General features: G+C 43.3%; 1 protein-coding gene across 1 annotated transcript in view; it reads left to right on the top strand.

Moving 5' to 3' along the window:
* The window catches only part of LOC144783810 (unconventional myosin-Ig-like), a 1,420,229-nt gene that overhangs the window by 844,815 nt on the left and 556,151 nt on the right, over positions 1-19,263 (top strand). The gene's annotated exons all lie outside the window — the stretch shown is intronic.

The following is a 19,263-nucleotide window of genomic DNA, read 5'->3' as shown; positions in this document are numbered from 1 at the left end:
GTTTCAAGTGTCCATACGCTATTCGTTTCACTTTGGTCTGTAGAGGCATGCTAGCCAACAAATTAACAGGGAGAGCCAAATCCAAGCTGAACCAAGGATCTGTTCTGGCTCTAAGAGCCCGCACAGAAGCAGAGCCATGAAAATATTTGGCAAGTAAATCATGCAACAAAGATCATGTTAGATTGTGGTAAGGTGTCTTCAAAATCTCAAAAAGGGTATTTTATTAACACATGGAAGAGTTTCACTTTAGTCCATCAGATTATTTGCAAAGTATTAGTAAAAGTGAGAATTTTGAAACAGGGCAGGAAAAATATTCCTGGCCCCACATCAATGACAACGCTATTAGTGAACTAGCAGGTGGGCAAGCTCTCATGTGTACCCTATATAAGGAATTGAATATGGCAATAGATGGAACAAAATGATAGTCCATTAAACCAACCACAAGAGTGATTATTGCACAGCACACGTCCCAAACTCATGTATTTGAAAATGCTCTCAGGTGTGATAATGAACAAAAATGAGGTTCGGTGAAATACAGTATTTATTTAGGATCACAGAATTTGGCCAAACCTGTGAAACCCAGATTTTGTAGTTTAACACTGCATAATTTAGCTACTCGCTAGATAATGCTCTCAGACATCAACATTTAATGCGTTGCCTTTAGCCCGTTTGTTGCTTCGAACGTTTTGCGCCAGTGCTGAACGTTCGAAGAAACTGGTGCGGCCGCGTCGGCCAACAGACATGCGTAGCGCTGGCAAGGTAGTGCTTGCGACGACCGTTGGCCGACGGCAGCACTAAAGGGGTTAATTGTTGGCATATGAGGTTAAAGTGTGGGTGAAATCAATATCTTTTTCTGGCAGTTTTCTAAAGTGCGAACCTCACTCTAGGGCATAAGGGTGCTTTACAACAGAAACAGACTGTGTTACACTTTTTTGGGGGAAGGAGGGGGGTTGCACACACAGATTTGTCATGAATACAGGATGCTGAGCCAGGCCAGATTCGAATCTGGTTCACCATGTTACCTAGCCAGCAACTGTACTCACTAAGCCACGTTGCCTCACATGAAGGCTTGGCTCGTTTTGGGATCAAAGGTTCTAAGAGGATCTCGAGCTGAGCCAGGGCCAGACATATGGTTTGAGCTTTCAGTGGCCAATCACCTCTTTTGGTTTGTACATATTAAAAAGGATTCTTTGAAATCTTAAATGTTTACAATGGGTAATGCTTATTTTTATGCTTATCCTATACATGTGCATTGTAGGAGTCAACCAACTCGGACAGGAGAACTGCATGTGATCATGTACAAGACACTGTACTGCACATGCCTAGGTTTCTACCTCTACATTGTAATAATATTTCTCAGGTGCTCTCTGCATCCATACTATCCCTTGTAAAACCAATGCTGAGTTCACCGGTGGTTTGGGGTCTTTAGAACATTTACATCAAGCAATTCTCCTCTGCATTCTTTTGCGTCATCTGTCAGCTTCCTTCCCTGCCCTGCCCTGCCCCACTGCGCTTACTTGTACCAGCCGTTGCTGAATTATACCTATTCCACTGTCTATCGACTTCCCCCGACTCCCGCCCCACTGCGCTTACCTGGGCAAGCCGCTGCTGGATATCAGCACCTCCCTTCTTTAGGAAGGCACATCCACGCATCTTTGAAAAACTGTGATTCTCCCTGGTTCAGAAGAAAGCAACTCTTTCCACGAACAGACATATAGGAAAATGTTAGCAGTGAGTGGGGTTGTTTCCAATAAATGAGCTTTGGTGGCATTTGGTAAATCGAAATCCACTTGGAGCTTTTCAGTCACTCTTTGACCTAGGCACAACATGGAGGCTGTGTCTTGAAGGCTGGCTTTTCCTATTGGGGCCCTTCAGCGAGCTTGTACGTCGATTCACAACTAGGGTGCCACCTCCTTTCTGCTCATTATGAACACTGTTTTACGTCTCGCACTTTTCTGTGGTAGCCTAACCCAGCCCTGGTGTTGTAATCATGTTTGGCTTCCATTGAACTAATTACACTACAAGTCCTGAAACCAGTGATTTATAGACAAAAACTTCAGGACTGGAGACAGTGTTCATAATAACCGAGATGGAGGTGGTCACCCTTTTCACCAGAAGACAGTAGTGACGTCACACACCTTTTGACACTGATGAAATCACAGGGTTGACCACCCTGCACCGTTCTTCTCCTAATTCTTATCATCCCCGTATTTACTACTATTTAATACTATTACTACTACTATTTGTTGCTGTCAGTGTTCTAATTATCATTGAGACCAGGGGTATCAAGCCACTGCCAAGACCAATAGAGGGCAAGTACCTGTTACCCCTTACTGCGTCTAAGTCATACCCTTGCCCGCCTCCCAGTATTAATATAGTATAACTTATTTCCTGTGGGGCCTGTCCGATTTGGTGTGATTAACAAGTGCGGTCAAGGGCAGAAGGGAGTACATGTGCTGTGCCCATCGGGAAGAGAATAAAATAGCTTCATGTATTTATTTTTGGATTAAAAATCCAAAGTACAGCATAGGTTTTGATGGAAAATGTAAAGAGGTCAATATGACGAATTTTATGCATAATGGGTTATTTTTAGCACTTAGCAGCAAAACGTGTTGACCATGGCCTGCATGGTAGTTAGCGATACCAAAGAGGATGATGGACGGAGCGTTTGAGCAAATCAAACATTCACCCCCAGTCAACTGATCTGGGTTTAATCCATCACCATTCTTTAGCTCACTCCACCACCCCAGTTCAGACATGGCCATATGCAAATCAGTCTGACCCTGTGCCTCATGGGAACAGTCCAGCCCGAACGTCCATCATTCCCTTTGGTACTGCATGGTAGTTAAGCATTCCTTCGTATGCCAAGAAGGCATCTATAGCATGGCTCACAGGAGCCTAGACACTGTGGCACCTTGGGCAATACCTTCTGGTGGTCCAACTGCCACCGTAACAGACTTTTCAAACACAGTGGGACATGCCATGTATTTAGAGTCACTAGTACCTGTGCATGAGGATGTGGTCCCGTTTTGATATGAAATGAGAGACTTCATACTTTGTCTGATAGAGCAAAGAAGGTTTAACTGTCCCCTTTTATCTTTTATTTCAGAGTCTTCTTCCCTCTTGTCCGGTTGTGGTAAATAAATAATTTATTACCGGATCTATTTTTCAGAAATAATCAATAAACAGGTAGCTCAATAAATAAGAGTCAAGATTCGAGGTAGCTGGAGTTTACAGGCTTTAATCAGGCATAAAGGACAGGAACAGGACAGCCTGTACGGGAATAGGATGGCAGCTGCCGGGGACAGGAATAGGCTAGGCTAACTTTTAATATGCGAGTACAGTATATATACTTAAACAAATACATTACATTCAATACAGTAGGCGTAGCAGTAGGCGTGGTTCGTAGCAGTCGCGAAAGATAAGGGTAAAATGATGTAACAAGAAGGCGTGTACAGGGCGTATACATAGACGTGATGTAGACGTAACAGAATATGTCATAAATGGGGCGGAAACATGGAGGGGGCTACCTGAGCAGCTGGGACCTCTAACCTAGTGGTGCGCGCAAACTGGCAATGACGTGTTACCAGGGAGAACTGGGGGCTATGACTTCTGCGCTAGAAGAGGAGACTAAAGTCTGGAGTGTCAGAGCGACATGTACCCAGGCATATCTAGTATCTGGTGTTTAGAGTACATGTTGATAGAATCCAAAAGTTATCAGGGCAAAGGCTAATAGACTCTAAGACTGGTGCATGCATAATTCTATATGTAGTGCGTGTGTGAGGAATATTCTATGAATATTAATACAGTATTTCTCTTTCATGGAGACATAAAGGCTAGACCATGACGGAAACTATTGATGCGATTCAGTAGCTTAGGAATGCAGAGAAGGAGGGTTGGACTGATAACTAGAAGCATAACATATTCTTGGCAGACTGAGAGGCAGAGCCAGGCCGGGCCGGGCACTGCGAGGCATGAAGTAAGCTAAGGGTCAGGGATGCAGGTGGGGGCTGTATCGCTCCTCGGAGAGGGTTCAGGAGACAGGAGTTGAATCTGAGTCCGGGCCCTTTTGAGGCCTAGAAACGGGGACAATTCAATGATGTAACGTGCACACTGTAAACTGTGGCAACGTAGGTTTACATAGGCCTGATATTCGTGGTTTTCACGAAGACTGGAAACTGACATACTAGAGATGGACACAACTGTAATTGCGCCTTTAATCGATCAGAAGGGAATACATGCATATCGATCATGCACATATAACATAAGATGGGGAACACGTAGGCACATACAACATGGCAAAATTTACTTTTCCACATTCCCTCCTTGTGCCCTACGTTTCCATCAGGAAACATCAATATTCATGATACCATCTATCATTTCATATAGCATCATTTGCTCGTCTCGAATTGTCTTGGAACGGGACTTAGGACTAGGAATACAAGAGGTAGCACAAATGCCGCAAATCGCAGGGCCACATTGTATACAGAGGCAGCAACTGAATATGATCATTACTGCAATACCTAGGAATGACAATACTTTCCATCCCCAGGCAGATATAATACTCCAGAGCCAACCGGACCATGTCCAGGTGCCTGGATTCTGGTGTAACTGATGGGCAATTTTGTGAAGTCTGGTTATAGCTGAATAGACAGACGGTGCGTTATTAGGAATGAAAATGCAGCAACTAGATCCGATGACTCTACATGCTCCTCCTCTATCGGCCAGTATGACGTCAAGAACGAGACGATTTTGGAGCACGACAAATCTCATAGCAGATTGCTCTTCAGTTAAGTTACCTAGAGCAGAAGTAGTCTCATTCACTACTGCTTCAAGGGTTCTGGTTAACCTACGTATTAACTTACTATTCTGGACAGGTCCTATAAAGAAGCAGAAACCTTTATTAAAGTCTTGATACTGTTCTAGAGTAGTTTCAGTTTGATCGACAATTGGGGACTCGATCTCCCTTCTATGTCTGACGTGTACTAGATGTGTGTTTCTGTGATAATCAGATGGGGCTAGAAAAACTGGTGGCAGTAGGAAGGCAATGTAACATGTTCCATCCCAGTCGAGGGGCAGACGAACATATGCGGTCTGACCACAAACAAAATAAGAATGACGTGAGGCTTTGAAAATAGATTTCCCACTGTCACTATACTCGACAGTAGTAGTACAATCACTATGTCCTACATGTGCGGAACCATTCTTTCTGACACATAATTCACCTTTGACTGGTAATACTGAAATGGCAGGTAAATCTGGAGTAGTATCAGACTGAACATTCAGGATCATAAAATTCGAAGAATAATTACCCAAATCATATACTTCATTTTCTAGATCTAACCCTGTTCTATGGGAGAGACCTTGCTTGTCTGGAAAACATGTTCTATTTAGAAGGGACATATCATTGGAGGATGACGTTAAAGTGGACCATGCTCCACACAAACCATTATGTGAAAACGGATAAGGAAAGAGTGGCAGAACTCCCTTCGGTGTCTGGAAAGGGGGGAGTCGACCACACACCCAACAATTAGTGGCATTGCTGGTCTGGTGTGAATAGTGTAACATTCTGATGAATGTATTATTTCGCATAGCAAGACGATAGGATAGCTCGTGAGGAGGCAGATCAATGAATGTGTGCTCTACTGTAGCATTAGAAAACTTGTTTACACGTGAACTTGGAAAACATAAATGTAATGCATAACTTGTGCAGGTAACCATTAGACTTACATATAATAAAAAACTTAGAATGATGATACATCTGATAGAGTTTTGACTAACTCTCTCACTATGGGGGTCTATCTCATACATGTCAGAAACCTGTCTAACCGTTTCACCCGAGAGGGACTTAGACAATTAAACTGGCTGACTTATTTTACTAGACCTTAATTTCTTTTTATACTCCTGTTGCGGAGTTTCCTCTAACAGGGGAGGCTTGAGTTCAGAATCAAGTTCAGAGTCTGTTTTTAGGCAGTCCTTAGAAATGGAACAGTCCTTAGCAAAAGATTTTTCACGAAGTCCATGGATTTTTTTGACGTGGGACAGGTGGACCCATCCCTTCCTGCCCTCCAACTTCACGGCAGTCCTTGTAGTCAATAAAACTAGGCGAGGCTCCTTCCAACGGGGTTCCAGCGGACTTGAACGATCAAAGTTCCTGACCAACACGAGGCTTCCTGGAATGACTTCATGCGGTTTCACCTCGGTGTTGTCTGGAAATGCGGCGGCAACCTGTGAACGACAAGAGTGTAGGGCAGACATCAAGGAAGCTAGGTAATCTGTCAGCATATTACTGGAAACATCTGTAATACTGCGGGGTCTAGGTGTACCCCACATGTTTGGGGGGCGGCCGAATACGACCTCATACGGGGACAGACCTGATCTGGAATGTGCAACCATCCGCATATAGAATAAGGCTACTGGCAGGGCAACTAGCCAGTCTACACCTTTCTCTTTACATATCTTGGCAATACGGATTTTCAGGGTCTGATTATGTCTCTCTACGAGACCGGCTGCTTCAGGATGGCGCACACAATGGAACTTCCACTGGTACCCTAACAGAAGGGAAACATGTTTCATAAGCTCAGATGAGAATGGCTGGCCGTTATCAGAATACACGACCCTAGGGAGTCCATAGCGGGGAAAGAATTCACGAACCAACTGCCTGGCAGTGGTCGCGGCTGTGTAATCTGGGACTGGATATGCTTCTGTCCACCTGGACAAAGCGCATACAACTACGAGGACATACTTGAAACCTCGACATCGCTCCATCTGAATATAATCCATCTGGGGGACTTCAAAAGGGTGGTCAGGAGGTTGGAATCCACCTTGTTCCACCGGGACACTTTTACCTGGATTGAACTGACAACATATCATACAGGTACGGACTTTCTGCTTGGCTGCAGCTCGTAAGTGCTTGTTGAACCATAGGTTCTGAATACTGTCTAACATAGCTTTTTCTCCTAGATGTGCTGGACTATGTGCGGTATTAATAATGACTTGAACCATAGAGTCGGGGAGAAACCATGTGGCTTTTCCCTTCGTCACCCATCCTTGATCTGTCTGGACCCCTCCTTGTTCAGACCACTTCTTGATTTCTTCGGGAGTAGCGTGTAACTGTATGTCTATGACATCTTGTGTAGGGTCCTTAACTGTCATACAAGTAGTCGGATCTAGAGTGAATGTCTGTGTCGTGTTAACTGGAATGTCTGGAGTCTGAGCTGTAAGCTTGGCTGTTCGATCTGCTAGATCGTTACCTTGGGAAATGATGTCAGTAACTTTCGTATGTGCCTTGCACTTCATGATAGCGATAGCCTTCGGTAAATGTATTGCATCTAACAGAGCTTGAATGAGGAGACCATGCTGAATCTTGGTTCCATGAGAAGTCATGAAACCTCTCTCCTGCCAGAGCACTCCGAAGTCGTGTACAACTCCGAATGCGTAACGTGAATCTGTATATATGTTTACTTTCAGGTTCTTGGCACGTATGCAGGCTTGGGTCAGAGCGACTAGCTCTGCTGCTTGAGCAGACAGGGTGTCAATACGGTGTGTTTCTATAACTTCGGTTTCAGTAGTCACTGCATACGCGGCTACTAGATCTCCTGTACTAGTTCTCATACATGAACCATCCACATAAAGTGTCAGGTCGGGGTTAGGTAATGCAATGTCTGTCAGGTCTTGTCTTGGCTTAGTCATAGTGTTAACAACTTCCACACAGTCATGTGTGGCAGGATTTGAAGTAACTGACGGTAACAGTGTAGCAGGATTTAGAATGTTGCAGCGTCTGATTTCTATGTGTGGCTGGAACAGTGTCAGTTCATAACCTGTTAAACGTGCAATTGTCAAGTGCTGAGTCTGTGTTCGGTTTAAAAGAACTTCCACGGAATGTGGAACTTGTACTGTCAGGGAGTGTCCTAACACTATGGAATCACTTTGTCTGATCGCTAGAGCTGTGGCTGCAACTGACTGAGGGGAGTTACGATGTGCAGAGCAGTACTGTTTCACGAGGGGAACCGTTGTGAAAGGGAGACAGATGTGGCAAGAAGCAATGAAGGTACGAGCAAAACAGAGTCAAGATATAGCAGATAAACAATGGGTAGTATGAAGGAGAACATGGATAAGTACAGAACTGTGATGTTACATTTGCGGGGAGGTTTAAAACTCGAAGTGGACGAATGGTGTTTTTTCAGGCATTGTAGCGGTGGCATTACGCTCCGTTGTAGAGGGAAAACGTTGTTAACATTCTGGGCAATAAGACTGGTTTTTTAACATATTTGCTGTCAACCACAGGGTATGAAGCCATATTCTAATTTCAATATTCTTTTATTGTAGTGAACCCTTGAAGAAGGGCTTACGAATAGCCCGAAATGCATTGGGTATAACATGATTTGCTACTGAGGATGTTTTTATGTGTTTTGGCGTGACCAGAAAAAGGCTCGGATAAGCATATCTGGATCATTAGAAGCTGTAAAACGTATAAGCTTTTTACGTGTGATTGAAATGAAGAAAATAAATGAAACAGAACAAACAAGTTGGAGTACGGAGATTAATTTTCGGCAAAATTGGAAAGTTGTGGATATAAAAGTGGGATAACCCCAATTTAAAGCTGTGCACCTGGTTTAGGAGTGAAACTTCGCTCCTCCCATTTATGATATTTAATTCAGCGTGATACCAGGGTAGATCACGCAACTCGGGGAGCACGCAAAAAAGAGCAAGCAAAACGAATTGGCAAAATGAAGGAATAAACTGAAGAATGAAGGTGTGCACTGCAATCTTTGTGATGTATGCAACTGACTTGAGGCACGCAGGCAGAGCCTGGGCTACTGGATCCAATGTGCTCGAAAAATAAGCACAGGGCTTGTACTGTCCTGCTTGATCTTGTGTGAGAACAGATAATGCAGTACCATCACGTTCTGTGACAAAAAGTGTAAAACGCTTACTGTAGTTCGGTGTAGCTAGAACAGGTGCTTGGCATAGGGCTTTCTTTAATTCATTAAAAACAAGTGTATGTTCCTGGGTCCAAGGGAGGACAGTCGATACGGCTGCCTCCTGTGTCGTTAACTGTATCAGTGGCTTGGCTAGAAATGCATACTGAGGAATCCATTGTCTGCAATAAGAAGTGAGGCCAATAAAAGCTCGTACCTCCTTCTGTGTCTTGGGCTGTGGAAGACTCGCTATTAACTGGATACGGTCTGGTGTCAACTGCCTACCCCACTTGGACAGCAAGTGGCCTAAGTAGATCACTTGCTGGACACAGAATTGTAATTTGGAAGGGGACACCTTGTGCCCCTGCTCGGCCAGGAAATACAGAACTGTGAGTGACGCACGCTCGCAGTCACGTTCAGAACGGGCTGTGATCAGTAGATCATCGACATACTGGAGCAGGGCAGTGTCATTTGGCATGTGAATATTGTCTAGTTGTCTTTTAAGTGCTTGACTGTAAATACTAGGACTTTCTGTGAAACCTTGAGGAGCTCGTGTGAATTTATAGCTCCTTCCATTTAAACAAAAACCAAAAAGGTACTGGCTGTCTGGATGAATGGGGACACTGAAAAATGCATTCTTGAGGTCGATAACAGTGAAAAATGTAGCTTCAGAATCAATCGCTGTTAATAGGGAAGAAATATCTGGGACTACTGGATACTGGGGTATGATACATTTATTAAGCTCTCGAAGGTCAATCACTAATCGATATACTGGAGGTGCATTGGGATCAGTACGTTTCAGGACCGGAATGATAGGAGAATTACATACATTGGAGTCAGTTTCTACAACCACTCCTTGAGCAATAAGCTCGTCAATAATTTTGGATAAGGCTGCTACAGCCTCAGGTGGCAATCTGTACTGTCGGATTTGTGGCAAGACTATACCTTGCTTGAGAGTCACACGATGGGGTGTGATGTGCATACATCCTACATCAGTTGGACCTGGCGCCCATAAATGCTGTGGAACATTCAGTAATCTTGGATCAAAATCACGTAATACATAGTGACCTTTAAAGTCTCTCAAAAACAGTCGGACTCCTTCTGGGAAGCAGCAAATTACTGCACCTAATTCTTTCAGTGTTCTAATACCTAACAAATTTTCTGGACATGACTTCGTAAGTAACAAATCAGTAGTTCGGGACAATGGACCAACTTCTAGGGAAACTGGTTTTGAAATTTCATTAACAATAGGCTTTCCTGAAAATCCGAGGGAAACATTTTTAGAGCCTGAGAGCGGAGCCCATGGAACCTCGTCATGACTGATAGTAGTCCTACTTGCCCCTGTATCAATCAGAAACTTTCTGTCTTTCCCTAATACTTGACTGTGTACATAGGGACCCTCTTGATCTACAGGTATCTCGATGAGAGGCAAGCCTACCTCCCTCTCTAGGCTGTTTCATGAATACTGTTGATACTCTGGATACTCTGTCTGGGCATACTGATACATCTGCTGTGTAACATGCTGTGTTGCAGCGATAGGCTGCGGTGCTGGAACTGTCTGTTGTGCAGTCTGTGGTGACTGAGAAGTCTGTGAAACTTGTTCTTGTCTAGGCGGACGTGGTCTTTCTTTAGTCTTACCAGTAGCTATGTTGTGTTTCAGAACTGCACACTCGTTTATAAAATGACCTGGCTGTTTACAGTAATTGCAAGTCCCTTTAACGGGAGCTGCAGGATGACTGGCTTGATTCGGACCCCTCTTCTGACTGTCTTGTGGAACAGATTGTGCAACTAATACTTTCATTTTTGTGTCTTTCATACGTCTCCTTTCGTGTTCTTGCTCTTCCCTGATTCTATTCTGGTGATACTGGAGCATCTGGAGCATTTGTGACGGAGTATTAGCTTGCCAACTACTTTCGACTTTCAAAACTCGATTTTTAACTTGTGGACTTGAATTCTCGACTAGTTTAGTAACAAAAAGATGAGGGTACGACTCGCTACTTGTCTTCAAACCACTGTTAATAATAAAACATTTTTCAAATCTAGAATAAAAATCACTAGTGTCTTCATCCTGTTTCTGTTTACATGCTGAGATTGCATCCCAATCTTCCTTTTTCGTGGCTAGTAACCTTGGCAAAACCTGTATCAATAACTCGGGCAATTCTTTAACTTTAGCCCCTAGACCGGTACCTGGTACTCGTGAAGTATCTTCAGCTTCTAGAGCTGTCCAGTCTATCTTTTTCTCTCCCACCTCCCATTCTTTTTCCTTGAGTTTTTCATATACCCCTGCGGGCAACAGGACCTTTAACATTTTAATGATATCAGGATACGTGTATTCTCCCATACGGAGCATGTCTTTTAATTCTCGGTGGAACCCTGCTGGATCTTTGTCGTGACAGGGAATTAACTTCTTCATCTCTAAGAGTTCCATCTTTGTAATGGGGGTGTAAACAAATACTCGTTGCATTTCACCACCCGCTGTCCTAACTGGGTGTACTTCTCGTAACGGATGCTGTCTATCTATGTAAAATGATTTACTTTCTGGAGGTGAGACATGAACAAAATGCGGGTTCAGAAACGTTCTATATTTGTGGCGCTGTTCTAGAATGACACTAATTAAATCGGTACCTAGACCTCTCCATCTATACTGGAGTAATTCGTTCAGAACATCATGTAACGGGCCTGGATCAGAATGTTGTCCCTCATACAGTGTAATGAGGTGCTGGACCATATACATACCCACCAGTCGCTGCTCGGCTGGGGGCAGTTTCAGAAACATTTGTGCCACTATTTCATCTGGAAAAGTGGTAGAATCAGTAGTCCATCGGACTGCTGATCAGGCTAGTTCCTGTTCATGCATGGTACTAAGTTCACTATAACCGATTCGTGATTTCAGAATGTGATCGGTAGCTTGAAATACTTGCTCAAGAGAACCTTGTTCTGTTGCTGGAGAAGGAAAAACTTTCTTGTGTTCTAGGCGTGAATGTCGGTCGGGAAGTCTAGTTCTACCTACATACGCTATTCTGGTGGGATTCTCGTCGTCTACCTCTTCGGTAGGAGAGTCGTCTTCTTTCTCGCTTACTTGTGCTGCTTTGCGTTTCTCGTGCAACCTTATTATTTCCTTACGAATTTTCTTGTACATACTCTCTATACTACCTAGTGTCTTGTGTCTTCCCTCAGCTATATGATCACTCCACCTGGTCAGGACTTTCATTTCGGTCGGATCTTTATCTGGATAATCTTGTTCCCTTATTAAACAATTAATTAAAAACTTTAAAAGCATGAGCTGAGTCTCAGCTTTCCTTTGAGACATGGCTTCGCCAATACTTTCTGGATCTACTCCTGTACGGATAAAACGATATATTCTGTCTAGATCTTCTTTCATATTCGGTAGGGTGTCCAAATACTCGGTCACCCGTCTTACACGCAATGAATATATGACCATATCATCATCGCCTGGGACTGGATCATAACGGCATTCTGTAAGAGCTCGCTTGATATCTGCAACGGACTGGGGTCTGGGCGTACGCTGTAACGCACGTTCATGTAACTCGAGAAATGACGGACGTTTGTGTTGCGGCGGGGTACAAGGAGGACTTCCCCCCCCCGCGGCTCCTAAACTGGAATCGTCGACGGGTATCGTACGGGCTGGCAGAGTGACTGATGTGGCGGGTACTTGTACTGTAGGCTGGACCGGGGGTACTGTAACAGGTGCTGTTACGGGTGCCCCGGTGGCTGGAGGAACAGGAATTACATTATTTACGGGAGCTGGCGGAACAGGATTTGCATATTCTGGAACGGTGTCGTCCAAATAGGACGAGAGAAAAATATCAGCTGCGGTTGGTTTGTGACGTAACTTAATCGGAACTAATGGCGGCGGAAAATTACATGGTACTTCCGGGGTTGCTTTCGGCAAGCCCTCGGCAAGAAGAGGATACATACCCTTAATAAGGGCATTTCTCTGTCTGTCTGACTGTTCGGCTTTAACTCGTTCACCTATTTCGATTAATTCCCTTTCTTGGGCTCTTTCTGAGGATTCCCTACTTAATGCTGTCTTTCTGATTTCTTTTTCTGTTCTTTTATGAGATTCTTTGCGCCATAACTCGATGGCATCTTTCTGGGACTGTCTGGATTTCTTTTTCCATAATGCTTCTTCTACTCGCATGATACACTCGGCATCCCATGTACCTGACATGGGCCATCTATATTTCTCTTCCAATTCCTTGGTGTACTCTACCCATAAGTCTAGATATAATATGGCACTTATGCCATGCTTATGATACATAAAATGACCTGGACTGTCCCTAGGCGGGACAGGAACTGCTTCCTCGAGCAGACCTTTTCTGGTTTTTAACTGACGTAATTTCGAGAACAAAGGCATAATTTAGGCTGGAGTCTGGACACAATACAATACACGATAAACACAATAATAACTGGAAAACGAATCACTCATACCACGACATTGAAAACACATGAAATAACATTTATAATAACAGTTCGGACAGAATACATGAATCTTCTCGAGAACAGAACTTACTGGAACAGAAACTTACTAGAATGACTAGATGCACTGCTAAAACAGTACGAAACTTACCGGTCCCATAAAGAGACACGTCAGGACCCGCGTCCACCTAGGTGAACACTTCGTGTTGGATCTGTGTACCCAAACCCACGGACCAGAGACAAATTACTTGACCCTGTTTAGATACTACCCCAGCAACGGTACTCACCGGGCAGCAAGAACGGAAGGCCTCGGACTGGACTGGACTGCTACGACGACGGACGGACGAACTTCGGACTTCAGTTACAGGTGGGCCTCTGGATACCTCGGACCTTGGACTCTCGGCTTGGGCTCTGGTCGGGACTCGCCGCGTTCCTCCACCGCCTCGTCTGGACGCTGGACCGCAACCTCCGTCTCCTCCGTGGGCCTGAGGGATACTTGAAGCAGAAATATCTGCACGTGCACGGTATGGTTCCGTCACGGCTGCAGAGGATCAGGGGGCCTGCGTGGCTTCTCCGGCGCGTGGGGAAAGGGCAAGTCCCTATTCGGGCGCCATTATGTGGTAAATAAATAATTTATTACCGGATCTATTTTTCAGAAATAATCAATAAACAGGTAGCTCAATAAATAAGAGTCAAGATTCGAGGTAGCTGGAGTTTACAGGCTTTAATCAGGCATAAAGGACAGGAACAGGACAGCCTGTACGGGAATAGGATGGCAGCTGCCGGGGACAGGAATAGGCTAGGCTAACTTTTAATATGCGAGTACAGTATATATACTTAAACAAATACATTACATTCAATACAGTAGGCGTAGCAGTAGGCGTGGTTCGTAGCAGTCGCGAAAGATAAGGGTAAAATGATGTAACAAGAAGGCGTGTACAGGGCGTATACATAGACATGTGATGTAGACGTAACAGAATATGTCATAAATGGGGCGGAAACATGGAGGGGGCTACCTGAGCAGCTGGGACCTCTAACCTAGTGGTGCGCGCAAACTGGCAATGACGTGTTACCAGGGAGAACTGGGGGCTATGACTTCTGCGCTAGAAGAGGAGACTAAAGTCTGGAGTGTCAGAGCGACATGTACCCAGGCATATCTAGTATCTGGTGTTTAGAGTACATGTTGATAGAATCCAAAAGTTATCAGGGCAAAGGCTAATAGACTCTAAGACTGGTGCATGCATAATTCTATATGTAGTGCGTGTGTGAGGAATATTCTATGAATATTAATACAGTATTTCTCTTTCATGGAGACATAAAGGCTAGACCATGACGGAAACTATTGATGCGATTCAGTAGCTTAGGAATGCAGAGAAGGAGGGTCGGACTGATAACTAGAAGCATAACATATTCTTGGCAGACTGAGAGGCAGAGCCAGGCCGGGCCGGGCACTGCGAGGCATGAAGTAAGCTAAGGGTCAGGGATGCAGGTGGGGGCTGTATCGCTCCTCGGAGAGGGTTCAGGAGACAGGAGTTGAATCTGAGTCCGGGCCCTTTTGAGGCCTAGAAACGGGGACAATTCAATGATTTAACGTGCACACTGTAAACTGTGGCAACGTAGGTTTACATAGGCCTGATATTCGTGGTTTTCACGAAGACTGGAAACTGACATACTAGAGATGGACACAACTGTAATTGCGTCTTTAATCGATCAGAAGGGAATACATGCATATCGATCATGCACATATAACATAAGATGGGGAACACGTAGGCACATACAACATGGCAAAATTTACTTTTCCACACGGTGTTCTATAATACCCTCTTTTTTCACTCCACAGATTAATTCTTACATCTGTCCATATCTTAAACATATTTGTGATCTTCTTTTCATGCTAGTAGGTCCACCTTCACTACAGGTAGGTGTGAGTGTGCACATGGGAGTAACGTGACTTTAGCAGATGCATGGTTAGGTGAGCACTAGCAAGCCACTTGTTTGAAGCCTGCTTGGGCAGAAGCTAACATTGTACCTTCGCTGATATGCATGAAGCAAGATTTGTTGAAGTAATGGTTTCTGGAATGATTGGAGGCAAAGCTGACGTCTGCTTAGCTGCCACAAATGTGCTTGACAATGTTTGTACCCAGTAAGAGTTAGCTGTAGAAAACTCGAGTTGATAGTTTGTCTCTGAGGAGACAAAGTGCCCCAAAGGCCCAGTGCTCTTGGGCTGTGCCTATGGGGCAACAAGGCGGGGCCCTTGCCCTCTCAAACTCAGCTTGAGAGGAAGAGACCTCCTATAATCCATGAAGGAGCGACACTAATATGTTAGGACCCTCAGGCTTACAGGATGAACAGGACTCAATGGCTGGACTGCCAGGCACTAAACCTCATAGATCTTCAGAGAGAGAGTCTGTACTGATAGGACTGTTTCAGTGCCCTATCAAGTTTTCCTACAGCAGAGTGTCTCTTGACCCCTATACTCTTTGCTATTGCTAAATGCGTGAGAACTAGCAACTGGAACATAGGACTTACCCTAGAAAGTGGAGAGCATGTTGTCTCACTCTATGCAAACTACATGTTTCTCTTTTTGTACACACGGATGAGGATATTGCACCTACGATTGGGTATCTGCAAGACTGTCGGGGAGAATGTTGGGTTTATGAGCTAATTGGTGACAAATGTGTGCCACTCCAGTACACAGAAATGTTCAAATAGACACATGTCTTCTGCCTCCCTAGGGTTTTGATTGGGTTTCAGATGTACTCCCATATCTTGGTGTCACGAACTATCATGACTCCAATGAGCTTCTTAAGGGCAACTTGGATCAACAATGGGGAATGTGAAGTCCAGCATGGAATTCAGGCAAAGCACATGTTATGGTCTAGTTGTTGTGATCAGGAATTCCGTCCCATTGGTTGTTAGGCACGCGCTAATAGGTATGCAAAATATGTATAAAGCTGACGTCACCCGGTGCCATTGTCATTCCGTGACTCTGCGTAGTCACTGCCGCACAAGCTCCTTTCTTTATAAATAAACATACAAATAATTATATTCTTGTGGACATCCTTTATTCTGATAATATATTCATTCTACGGCGAATCAACTTCACAACAATGGCGACGAGGTACGGGATGCGATTTCACTAGGAGCTTGTGTGGAAATTTCTTCAGAGGTTCTACAGTTCGTTTCGAAGTTCTTCAGGATTTCTACATTTTATTTCAAGGCAAGTTAAGGCATTTCTTTCTTAAGCTAATTCAAGGCTGATTGGTAATTCTTCCTTTCTACATTTCGAGTTGTTATCACAGGATTTCTGAAGGGAAAGCGGTGTCGTGATATTGACATGAGGTTCATTGTCGGGCGGCGTCTGAAAGATAACTAAAAGGCAAGTGCGGATGTTCGTGAAGTTTTTGTGTTTAAAAATTTCGGCATTTCAAAGATTCCGATGTATTTTTTCAGAAAGAACATCAAGAAGAGTTTGAGAGGCGTTTGAGGGAATTCGTTCGTTAAGCGTAATTGACAGTTTACTTTCAACTGTCAGCTGGAGGTGACGCATACCTCATCCGCATTCAGTTATCCGCTTCAGTTTTAGCAGCTGGTCATAGAGCGCCGATACGTCATTGACGTAAGTACGTGCCGCCATTTTGTGCAACAGGTTTTTTCCAATTCTCGTCAGAGGTTCTTTCAAGTACTGATTAGTGGTGTATTCACCGAGCTCACTAGCGCCGGTTCAGTGCACAGGAACATTAAGGGAATTCACATGAACTTATCGTGTAGAAATACTTTCCGACATTGATTTTATTTAATTAAATTGTCATATCACAAGTATATTATAAGCATGTTATAGAGAGTGTCATATTTATTTTTATGATTCAGGTGCCGATATTTAACATTTTCAACATTTTCTTACATTATTGAGCCTGGCATTTGTCAGTTCATTTCAGTTTTGTTAGTTGTGTCTGCATCACCATTAATTTATCTATTAAGAAAGAGGAGGAGGTCAAAGTTGAAGTCATGTCTAATGAAAATATATTCAATGCTCCTGCCCACTTCCTGGAAATTCCTGGTAAACCAAGTATGAAGTGGAAGAGCTGGTATAGGGCATTTGAGAATTATATAGTGGCCATCAATGGCAAGAAATTTGACGCAGAAAGAAAAAAAGCTATTCTGTTTGGGTTGTTGGGGGTGGCCGGTCAAGAAATGTTTGTAAGTCTTCCTGAATACGAACCAGATCCCGGTCAATTTATTCCGCTCAACGAATTCCAGGAGGCAGTTAAGAGGTTGGAGAGACAATTTGATGAAGATGAAAACATTATGGTGGGCAGACATCGTTTTGCCTTAAGAAAACAATTAGAGTCCGAGAATGTTGAAGAGTACATAGGAAATCTAAGGGTGTTAGCAATGAAATGCGATTTTGGTGACATGACAGATATCTACATCCGAGATCAATTTGTGTTTCATTGCTTTGAGCACAAGATCCAGGAACATTTATTGGCTTGCAAGAAACCTACATTGGCAGAGGTTGTCGATATCGCCACGGGTATCGAACGTTCACTCGAAAGTAGAAGGGAATTGGCAAAAACAAATGAATCAATTATTTCAAACGTAGCGTTCGTAAGTGACAGAAGAAGAATAGATAGTAATATTAGAAAAAATGGCAACCCTAACTATGCTTCTAATCCTTCCCCTGTAATATGCTTCAGGTGTGGTTCCCTGAATCATAAGGCCGATTCCACATATTGTCCAGCTATAGGAAAAAGATGCACCAAATGCCAAAAAATAGGGCATTTTCCTAAGGTCTGTGGAAATTTTTGTCAGAGGCGAAATGATGATGCAAGGATTAATATGGTGGATGAGTTAGAGGAGGATATGTGCTTTAATATCGTTATCTAATATAATCTTCTACATAGTTCACATCTTTCATCGGTCATTAAAGGAATTTAAAGGTGACTTACAGAGTACTATTGGGTAGTAGGGTATGTTTCCTTTGTCTTTTATCGCATTCCTATAGGTGTTCAACTAGAAGGCATCACGTAAGTGAGTATACAATTCAGATGTTGCATACATGTTATATATATTCAATGTGAGTTATTGAGGGTCATGTGATCTAAACTATTTCTCCTGCATACAAATAGTAAGTCATTTCATATTTTCCTTCCTTTTCACACATATTGTTTTGTTATATAGGTAGTTAGGTTTAGCTTACCCTAATATTTTACTTGCAGCTCATCCGAGAATACATTGAAGGGAATATAAATTCTGAAGTTCTTATATTGCTGACAATATTCTTATATATTTTTTTATTATTAGAATCTGGATTAGTCATTTTGTTGCGTAAGTATTTTCACGGTTCTAATGTTCAACCTAAGGAATTAAGTACAGAAGGGCGGGATCTATCTATCGTTACATATTTCGCATACTGGAGTGGCTCTACATAATATAGAATGTTAGTCTATAAAGTGTCAATTATCGTTCCTACTCACATACAGTAGATTTATGCAAAATAGGTTGTTTTCTTACATGTATTTTTATTGCAGCTATTGAAGTGTGTATATCGGGCATGTAAATATTATACATCACCTTTTTGTTATATGTTACTCACATATCAGTATCCAAGCTACCGGTAATAATATACACTAGTATGTGGCACCAGTCTTCGGTTTTCTCCTCCGCAGTATCTTCTGATGTATTTTTTTTTTTTGCAAGGACATTGTTGCCATCCCAAAATGTGGACCTCCTTTCCGGTTGGTTTTCCCAGCAGAACCATCTGTCTGCCACTCAAATTTTTACGGACTACTTACAGTCATGAAACTTTTCGATGTTATATTACCTATTCATTTACAATGTCATTGTATTTCATTATTGATAAAACATTTAGCTTTCTGATAATGCAATTATTTAATGCACC

The sequence above is a fragment of the Lissotriton helveticus genome, chromosome 10 (assembly GCF_964261635.1).
Source record: "Lissotriton helveticus chromosome 10, aLisHel1.1, whole genome shotgun sequence".
NCBI lineage: Eukaryota > Metazoa > Chordata > Amphibia > Caudata > Salamandridae > Lissotriton > Lissotriton helveticus.
Note: the sequence above shows the minus strand (reverse complement) of the source record. Positions and strands in the feature narration are given on the sequence as shown.